Below are 9,492 nucleotides of genomic sequence, written 5' to 3'. Positions count from 1 at the left end.
TAATTTACTTCTTGATGATTACTTTGTTCTTGATCATACATGACATGCATTAGTTCTATATCCACAGAAGTTGAGGTTTATCCTGCAGCTTTATTCATCAACCAAGAGATCCCTTCAATTTAATATCCTGGTCTATGTGGAGCCAAATGCATTGCAGGTAAGGGAATCCACATTCTGGTATGTGTTTCAGTAACACTCTGGCAACTATGAAGATATATTAAGTACAGTAATTAACCCCTTCAAGACCTTGCCCTTTTTCGTTTTTGCATTTATTTTTCGCTCCCTTTCTACCCAGAGCCTTAACGTTTTTATTTTTCCGTCAATATGGCCATGTAAGGGCCTGTTTTTTGCAGGACAAGTTGTACTTTTGTACAAAACCATTGGTTTTACCATATTCTGTATTCAAAGATGAAATTGCAAAAAAAGTTCAATTCTACAACGGGTTTTGGGATTTTTTTTTAACATGTTTACCAAATGCTAAATCTGACCTGCCATTGTGATTCTCCAGGTAATTACGAGTTCATAGACACCAAACATGTCTAGGTTCCTTTTTATTTAAGTGGTGAAAAAAAGCCAAAGTTTGTTTAAAAAAAACAACAAAAAAAACAAACCTCCATATTTCGAGACTCTATTTTTCTTGATCTTGGGTTAGGTGAGGGCTTTTTTTTTGCGTGCTGAGCTGATGTTTTTATTGATACCATTTTAGTGCAGATACGATCTTTTGATCGTTCGTTATTGCATTTTAACGCAATGTTGCGGCGATCAAAAAACGTAATTCTGACGTTTTTACTTTTTTTCCTCGCTACGCTGTTTAGCAATCATGTTAATCCTTTTTTTTATTGATAGATCGGGTGATTCTGAACTCCGTGACACTAAATATTTGTATGTTTGATTTTTTTATTGTTTTATTTTGAATGGGGCGAAAGGGGGGCGTGATTTAAACTTTTATATTTTTTTAATATTTTTAAAAACATTTTTTTTTTTTTTACTTTTGGCATGCTTCAGTAGTCCGATCGGCTCTGCTACATACAGATGAAAAGATGTGGGCTCACTGCCGGAGCCCACATCAAAGGGGGAGACACGACCTGCGCCGTACTATGCGTCGTTTAGGGGAAAAAACGCATCCTGCAAAGTTGTTTGCAGGATGCGTTTTTGCCCCATAGAGTAACATTACCAACGCATTGCGACGTATTGACACATGTCGCAACCGTTGTGCGACGGTTGCGCTGTGTTGTGGCGGACCGCCGGGAGCAAAAAATGTTAAATGTAACGTTTTTTGCTCCAGACGGACCACTTTTTCCGACCGTGCATGCGCGGCCGGAACTCCGCCCCCACCTCCCCGCACCTCACAATGGGGCAGCGGATGCGCCGGAGAATGCATCCGCTGCACCCATTGTGTGGCGCTAACAACGCTAGCGTCAGAATCTCGGCCCGTCGCATTCAAATTCCGACGCTAGTGTGAAAGTAGCCTAAGTGTTCCCATCTCAACCATTCATGGCAACCAAAATTTCCAAAATCCTCACATGGAACTTAATTTTTGTGTATCCCATAATTTCTGGCAAAACCTTCTTGTAATATATGGTGCACGGGTGATCCGTAATCTTAAGGTGTGGCTTAACTCTTGCAGACTCGGATAGTTCATGTATTATATGACTGGACATTCATGGGGCTTAATGTTTAGCACTGCACTTGCAGGATTAGAGAGAGACCTGTGTACTTATCAACTGGGAAAACAAGTTTTCATGGAGTTTGTATGTTCTTTCCATGTTTATCTCCTTTTTTAAAGCCAGACTGTAAAGATAAGAGAACATGTTGTTTTGCTTTATAAACCCTCAGTTCCTCTTTGAGCATTTACATGCTGATAAGTATGCTTGAACCTTCTTGGCCTAATTCTTTAAAGCAGAGATCTAAAATGATGGCTCCTTGGTTCTTCTAATGCTACAGTTCCTGTCATTCTCTGTATAACAACCAGCAGATACACAGTTGGAAAGTTTACAGGTAAAGCTAGGTTAACATTGCGTTAGGGCAATCCGTTTAGCGCATACGCTAGCAGATTGCGCTAACGCAATGTCCCAAAAGGGATCGCGTTTTGCGATCCCGCTAGCGCAGATACCCGATCTGCGCTAGCGAGGAACGGACCTCGGACGCTGCAAGCAGCGTCTGCGGTTCGTCCGAAACTAACGGGACATCGCTAGCGCATGCCAAAAATGGCATGCGTTAGAGATCCGTTAGCACATTGCAGTCAATGGGTGCGCTAACGGATCCGTTACATAGCGTTAATTGCGACAATTGCGCTATGTAATGGAGTCCGCTAGCGGACACCCATTAACGCAATGTAAACCATACCTAAGGCTACTTTCACATTAGCGTTGTTTGGCGTACGTCGCAATGCGTCGTTTTGGAGAAAAATCCTGCAAATGTGCCCGCAGGATGCGTTTTTTCTCCATAGACTTGCGTTAGTGACGTATGGCCACACGTCGCATCCGTCGTACGACGGATGCGTCGTGTTTTGGCAGACCTTCGGCACAAAAAAAAGTTACATGTAACGTTTTTTTGTGCGCCGAAACTCCGCCCCTCCTCCCCTCCTCCCCGGACATTACAATGGGGCAGCGGATGCATTGAAAATCTGCATCCGTTGCCCCCGTTGTTCATTTCTTTCACAATGTGCGTCGGGCCGACGCATGGCGACGGCCCCGTACTGACGCTAGTGTGAAAGTAGCCTTAAAGACTTCTACTTTATATTTATTTTCAAGGGTTACATTTTTACTTAGCCACACTATGGGATGTCACCAGACGTTCCAAAAGTTTCTAGAGGTAGACCGCAGACACATAATTCTCTTGCAGCAAACAAGGGACTGTAACTGAACAGGCAGGTTTCAGGTATCACCAATAATTCTGCAGGCCATATAGGTGATTAATAACATCATAGGCTCAACAATGTCTTATTTGTGCTATGATGAATGACTTATTGATTCACATAAGCTACCCATGTAGCATACTTGCAATATAGACATTGTGTTTCCCTTCTGTCCAGCTTCCTGTCAACTGCCTGTTGTAGCCATTAGTTGGGGCTTGTGATTGTCTCTCTACTCCGTCTCTCCTGTCAAACGTGTAAAACAGAGAGATGGGCTTTCAGTTCAGGATAGGCAAACAATCAGTCAATGGCATACTTAATGCATGCCAGGAACTGAGGAAAAGAAAGTTCCTCCACCTGTAGAATGCTGAAAAAGAGTAAATGGCATCCTACCGAGCATGGAAATGTTTTTCTTCCTACAGGTTTTTGTCATATTAAATTAACTCTTTCCTAATTTCAATTTCCGACTCTGAAACTATATTTTGCCCTTTCTACTGGACCAATCAATTAGAAGAATAGAAGGTTGCTCTCCAGAAGAGGGTGCACCATTATGATTTTGTCATGATCTCCATTCTTCACATTCTCCTTGACATCTGATTTTGCTTTCCTTTGCATAATATATGCATAATCCCATATAATGTAAATATAATGTGTATGTGAACTCTCATGGAGCAAGACCCCGTCTACACTGTAGTTATGTACTCCGCTTTTACTAATTTACAACTTTAAATTAATTTAATTTTCGAGTATGTCGAACACATTGTATTCTCTCTAGCCAGGAATCCATGGCCTTTTGTAGACTTATGTCAGACAGTATCATGTGTCCATTTCCCACAACAGCCCCCAGCTGTGACTCCAAGATTTTCATATCATTTTCCATTGTCCATATGTCTTATCCAAAAGTTTCTCCACCCCCTCTTATCCGTGGCACAAGAATTAGGAGACTTTATTCTCTGCTATTTGTCTTCTTTTGGCACCTGGGATTTGTTATGTTCACTTTGCTAGAAGAAAAATTCCAGTTTGAACAGGTTTGTCCAAAATGTAACAAAAATATTGTGTTCGAGGTTTAGAAGAAACTCAGAAAACCAATGCGTGTTTTTTTTTCATTTTAACAGGGTCCTTTGTTATGAAAGGGGGAAAGCCTGGGGGCTTGTCCTGAACATTCATCAGTGCTGTCAGTTCAATGCCTTCCTTGTATGTAAGCAATAATCAGCTCACATAAACAGTTTGTTAGATAAACTGTATTAATAATATATTGTATTTTTCCATGACTATATGAAACTAAACAGATCCAAGGAGCCTCTGGGATATAAAAGCTGTAACAACTTTTTCCAGGAATTGCAGCAATAGCAAGGCCAAGACTCGATTGCAGCTTCCAAAGTGACTATCCCTTTAGATAAGCTCATGCCATATTCTAGCAGTTGATCATTGGAGAGGGGTCTTACTGCTCTTTTCTCCCTTAAGAAGGGAAGGAAGAGCAGTGTAAATGCTCATAATTCAATCCCAAAAATATTGTGTCCAACTGGTACTTTGTTGACATTCACTACACACAGTAGACTAAATTCTGCCAAACACTCTACTAAGTACGGGGACCTTTCCCTGACAGATGATGTCGGTTGGACTGAAGTATATGGTTGGTTGTATTTCCACTGGCATATCTTTTTATTCAGATTCCAGATTAGTCGCAGTCGGAGTCTGGTAGTAGCTCCCTCGTAGAGATGAGCCAAGCGTTCCTTTGTATGGGGGACTTGGGAAAGATACAGTGGGGGGAAATAAGTATTTGATCCCTTGCTGATTTTATAAGTTTGCCCTCTGACAAAGACATGAACAGTCTATAATTGTAAGGGTAGGTTAATTTTAACATTGAGAGATAGAATATCAAAAATAAAATCCAGAAAATCACATTGTATAAATTATATAAATTTGCATTTTGCAATGAGAAATAAGTATTTGATCCCTCTGGCAAACAAGGCTTAATACTTGGTGGCAAAACCCTTGTTGGCAAGCACAGCAGTCAGACGTTTTTTGTAGTTGATGATGAGGTTTGCTCACATGTCAGGAGCAATTTTGGTCCAAGAATTTCAGTTAACAACAAAGGGTTTGCACTTGGAATAAATATTAATTGACTGTTAGATTGCAAATTAAAAAACTAGTTTTACTGTTGGAATAATTTATAATATTTCTCCTGTTCCTATGTGTTGTTGTTACATACTTTCAGTGTGAAAAACAAGATAATCTTGTAGTTATGATACCTTTTAATGGCTAACAAAAATAAAATGAATAATGTTACAAAGCAAGCTTTCAAGACTTCTTAGGTCCCTTCATCAGACATGGTAACATTATTTATTTTATGTTTGTTGCCCATTAAAAGGTATCATAGCTAGAAGATTATCTTGTTTTTCACACTGAGAGCATTATTTTTTCAACTGGCTAACACAGTACCAAGCCTCTTTTTCTCTTATTACATACTTGTAATACGTCCTAGTAGTAGTCTTTTAACACTAGAAGTCCCAGAGAGGGGTCATTTAACATTTCTACCTTTGGAACCTTTGGAGCTCGAAATTTCTGGGACTTCTAGTGCTAGAGATAAGATCCTCATCGGCTGGCCCTTTTGTATAAGCAAAATATGGTATAGCAGACAACCCCTTCAAGAGTGGCCTTACACATTAGATCAAGACCTACTGATTTACATAGGATCCGTTGACCACCTAAAGTGTTTCTAGAAATTGTCATGATACCACAATTGCAGGTGTTAGGGAAAGTAGGATTGGGCATGTTGGATTTCAACTTGGCTAATTGTTTTTTTCTCCCTTTTGTTGCTGTCCCATCTTTCTCATTGAAATTAAATGGTTGAAATATGGATGGAGGTTTCAACAATACTGAACCTACGCTAGAGAGAGTAGAGAGTAAGTACAATCAAGAGAGAAGAAGGTATTCAGCACCACATGGAGATCCCATAAAACGATCCAATTTTATTAAAAACATATTTAATAGTCCCAATGTCTATCTGTGCATTTGCAATAACCTACAATAGAGTAAAGAGCACCATTTAAAGTCAATTTTTTAAATGATTACCGTATATAATGCTGAAAAACAGATGTAAAGTCAATATGGCCTGATTCAAAGGGCTGTTTTTTTCTGGGTCATGGATCACTGAACTTGGAGAAGTGTTGTCAACAGCAGACATAGATCACCTGAGATAAAAGATAACAAGTAACGTCCAGTCCATGGTTCTCATAATTATCCATCAGCAAGCAGGGATAATTTGCAGTTCATGAACAGTAATTCAGTTATCCCACATATATATACTGTAATAAAAGTTATTGCTCCATATAAAATGCAATTATGATTATTTAATTAATAAAGTTTTTTTCTATAAAACTTTTACAAAATGTCATATATAGCCAAATATGAAGCATGTAAGGGTGGTTTCACACTTGCGTTTTTGTCTGCAGCGTTTTTTGCACAAAAAACGCATGCGTTTTTTTCCCTATATTTAACATTGAAAACGCATGCTTTTTTTTGTACGCGTTTGGTCGCGTTTTGAAACACATGCGTTTTTTTACTGCATGCGTTCTTTTTCAGAAATGCAACTTGTAGTATTTTTGAGAGGCGTTTTTTTGACACATAAAAACGCATGCGTTTTCATGCGTTTTTTTGTGTCAAAAAATACATTGGAGTCAATGGAAATGCATGCGTTTTTTGTGCATGCGTTTGTGTGTGTTAAAAACGCATGCGTTTTTATTAAAAAAAAACAGAAAACACACTGATATGCCACCCCCCACCATAAAGGTGATAAAGGGATCCTAACCCTAACCCTAAAGGGATCCTAACCCTAACCCTAAAGGGATCCTAACCCTATCCCTAACCTTATCCCTAACCCTACCCATAACCCTAACCCTAAAGGGATCCTAACCCTACCCCTAACCCTAAAGGGATCCTAACCCTAACCCTACCCCTAACCCTAAAGGGATCCTAACCCTAACCCTACCCCTAACCCTAAAGGGATCCTAACCCTAACCCTAATCCCTTTAGGGTTAGGGTTAGGATCCCTTTAGGCTTAAGGTTAGGGGTAGGGTTAGGGTTAGGATCCCTTTAGGGTTAGGGTTAGGGTTATGATCCCTACCCATAACCCTACCCCTAACCCTAACTATTTCTGTTTATAGTGGGTTTTTAACTTTATTTTGATGATTGGCAGCTGTCACACATTTCTCAGCATGCGTTTAAAAAACGCAAACGCATGAAAAAACGCATGTGAACGTGTCAAAACGCAGCGTTTTTTTCACCACATGCAAAAACGCATGCATCAAAAAAAGGCTGCGTTTGCACGCGTTTACATGCATTTTTTCACCATGCGTTTTTTTTTTTAAAACGCATGCGTTTTGAAACGCAAGTGTGAAACCAGCCTAAGGCATTATTCAGTGTTACATCAGTATTTGTAAGCCAAAATGAGGGGTTTAGTTACCATTTTGATCAACATGCATAATGTCCACTACCATACCATGGCGGCCTCTTTAGTGAGTTTGTTCACTGTTAGTTGTAGCATGCCGACCACTGCTACTGTGAGATTGTACTGTAATGGGAAAGACCCAAATACATGACAGCACCCATGCTCTAAGGCAGTGTTCCCCAACTCCGGTCCTCAAGAGCCACCAACAGGTCATGTTTTCAGGATTTCCTTAGTATTGCACAGGTGATAATTGCATCACCTGCACAGGCAATAATTCCATCACCTGTGCAATACTAAGGAAATCCTGAAAACATGACCTGTTGGTGGCTCTTGAGGACCGGAGTTGGGGAACACTGCTCTAAGGCAAAGCCCCCAGAGGCCTGGGTCACAATATGCCACAGACACAATACAACTACAACAATAGAAGTATGGGTGCTGTTGGCCACCTGGGTCACTTCCCCTACCAGTACTGTGTTGTGGCAGCAGTGATTTATGTGTAGTGCTACAGCTAATAGAGTAAAAACCCACTACAGAGGGCGTCATGATGTGGCAGTTGGCTTATACATTGTGGTTAAAATATCAACCAAGGACCTCAGGGTCCATTTGTAAAATTTTACTTGGTTGCAGTAAATCAATGTACAACATTTGGATGTGGTATCCTCTTTTTCATGATGTAGTTAAATAGTTTTTAATTTTTTTTGTTTGTTTTCCAGCATTTCACCTATGTGGACTAGGTGTTTAAGAATAAATAGGTGGGCCCCATTTTGATAGTTTGTTACCGGAGACCATATTGACAAGACAATTTTTCAGATCAATTTAGCTGTTGCTAGTACTATGTAGCTATGCTCGTTACACTGTACTCCGGACACAGGCAGAGTAGGGAGAGGTGCTGCTGAAAGAGGGGCAGAATTGTAGCTGCGTGTTATTACCCAGAAATACAGCCACAATTTTATTTCTTTTAAGTACAACAGTAGCTCTTCTTAGGGCTAATGATAATCAACAGTAATACTGATGTTAGCAATAGTTAACGAGAGCTTGTGCTGAAGGGATCGTGTAGGACAGGATAGGGTGAATTGTACATCCTGTATACTGCAGCCTGCGACTCATACCAAAACGCCTTCTCAAGGCTAATATTCTTTTTTGCTCATAATCCTGAAAATTGTTCTGAGCAGAGAAATATTATACACCACTTCCTAGCTCTCTAACAATAGTAAGGTAGTAAGGGCAGCCTGATGGCCCTATGCAAATAGTGATGGCCGCCTAATGGCCCTGAAAAAAAAAATTGTGACTTTGAGTCCCGCCTTCATAAATTAAACAAGATATGTCTGATCATGTCTCACACACCACATGGACAGATAAGATATTCAAATGCTAAAATTACATTTCCTGTAGAATTCATTGTTTTCAATGGTCAAAAAATCAAACGTGCAAAAACACTACACTACGTGTGAACATAGCCCAAGGTGTGGAGGAGCATTTTTATTTTTTATTTTGCCTTTTCCTTAACATTTTTTCCAGTTAAATCCATTCTAACTGCGATTTTGTATGTTTTATTGTCAGTCTGTAAAAGTGGTGTAATACTCTGACATTGTTCCCAGCAGCGATCTGGGATCCAGAGATGCTTCCAGTGGTCTTCTCTATGCTGTTCCTATGCCATTTCAGAGCTGTTTCCATTGTTTTCAACTATTTTTAGACCCCCTCAAGATCTCCAAGGGGGAGCATTGGAAAAATGCTTGAGTTTCCAATTGACCTCCATTATACTCGTTGCTCGGGTCGAGCATTACGATTTGCTCTACTCGAGTAACGAGTACCCGAGCATTTTAGTGCTCCCTTATCACTACTCACGGACAATCCATGAGGCAGAATAGTCAAACGTTCCGGGGTCAGATACCAAGAGAGAACATTGTAAACTAAAGGGGAAAGAAAGGGCGTCGTCAGGTCATGGTTAGAAGTCAGAATACCGGGAAGATAGCAGATCAGAGAAAAGGGGCTAAGCAAATGGATGGTCAGAACAAAGAGCAAGGTTTGGCAGCAATAGATTAACAAACAGAGCACAGGAATACAAGGCAAACATGCACCACTGAGCAAATACTACGACTGTCAGAGAGTTCTGGGACTGACAACCTAGCTACATAGCTGGGTAATCACTTTGACAGGGAACACTTGAAGGAAGCGTAGCACCTTCCAG

This window comes from Ranitomeya imitator, chromosome 2 (genome assembly GCF_032444005.1).
Source record: "Ranitomeya imitator isolate aRanImi1 chromosome 2, aRanImi1.pri, whole genome shotgun sequence".
NCBI classification, from domain to species: domain Eukaryota; kingdom Metazoa; phylum Chordata; class Amphibia; order Anura; family Dendrobatidae; genus Ranitomeya; species Ranitomeya imitator.
This window is presented reverse-complemented; position numbering follows the sequence as displayed.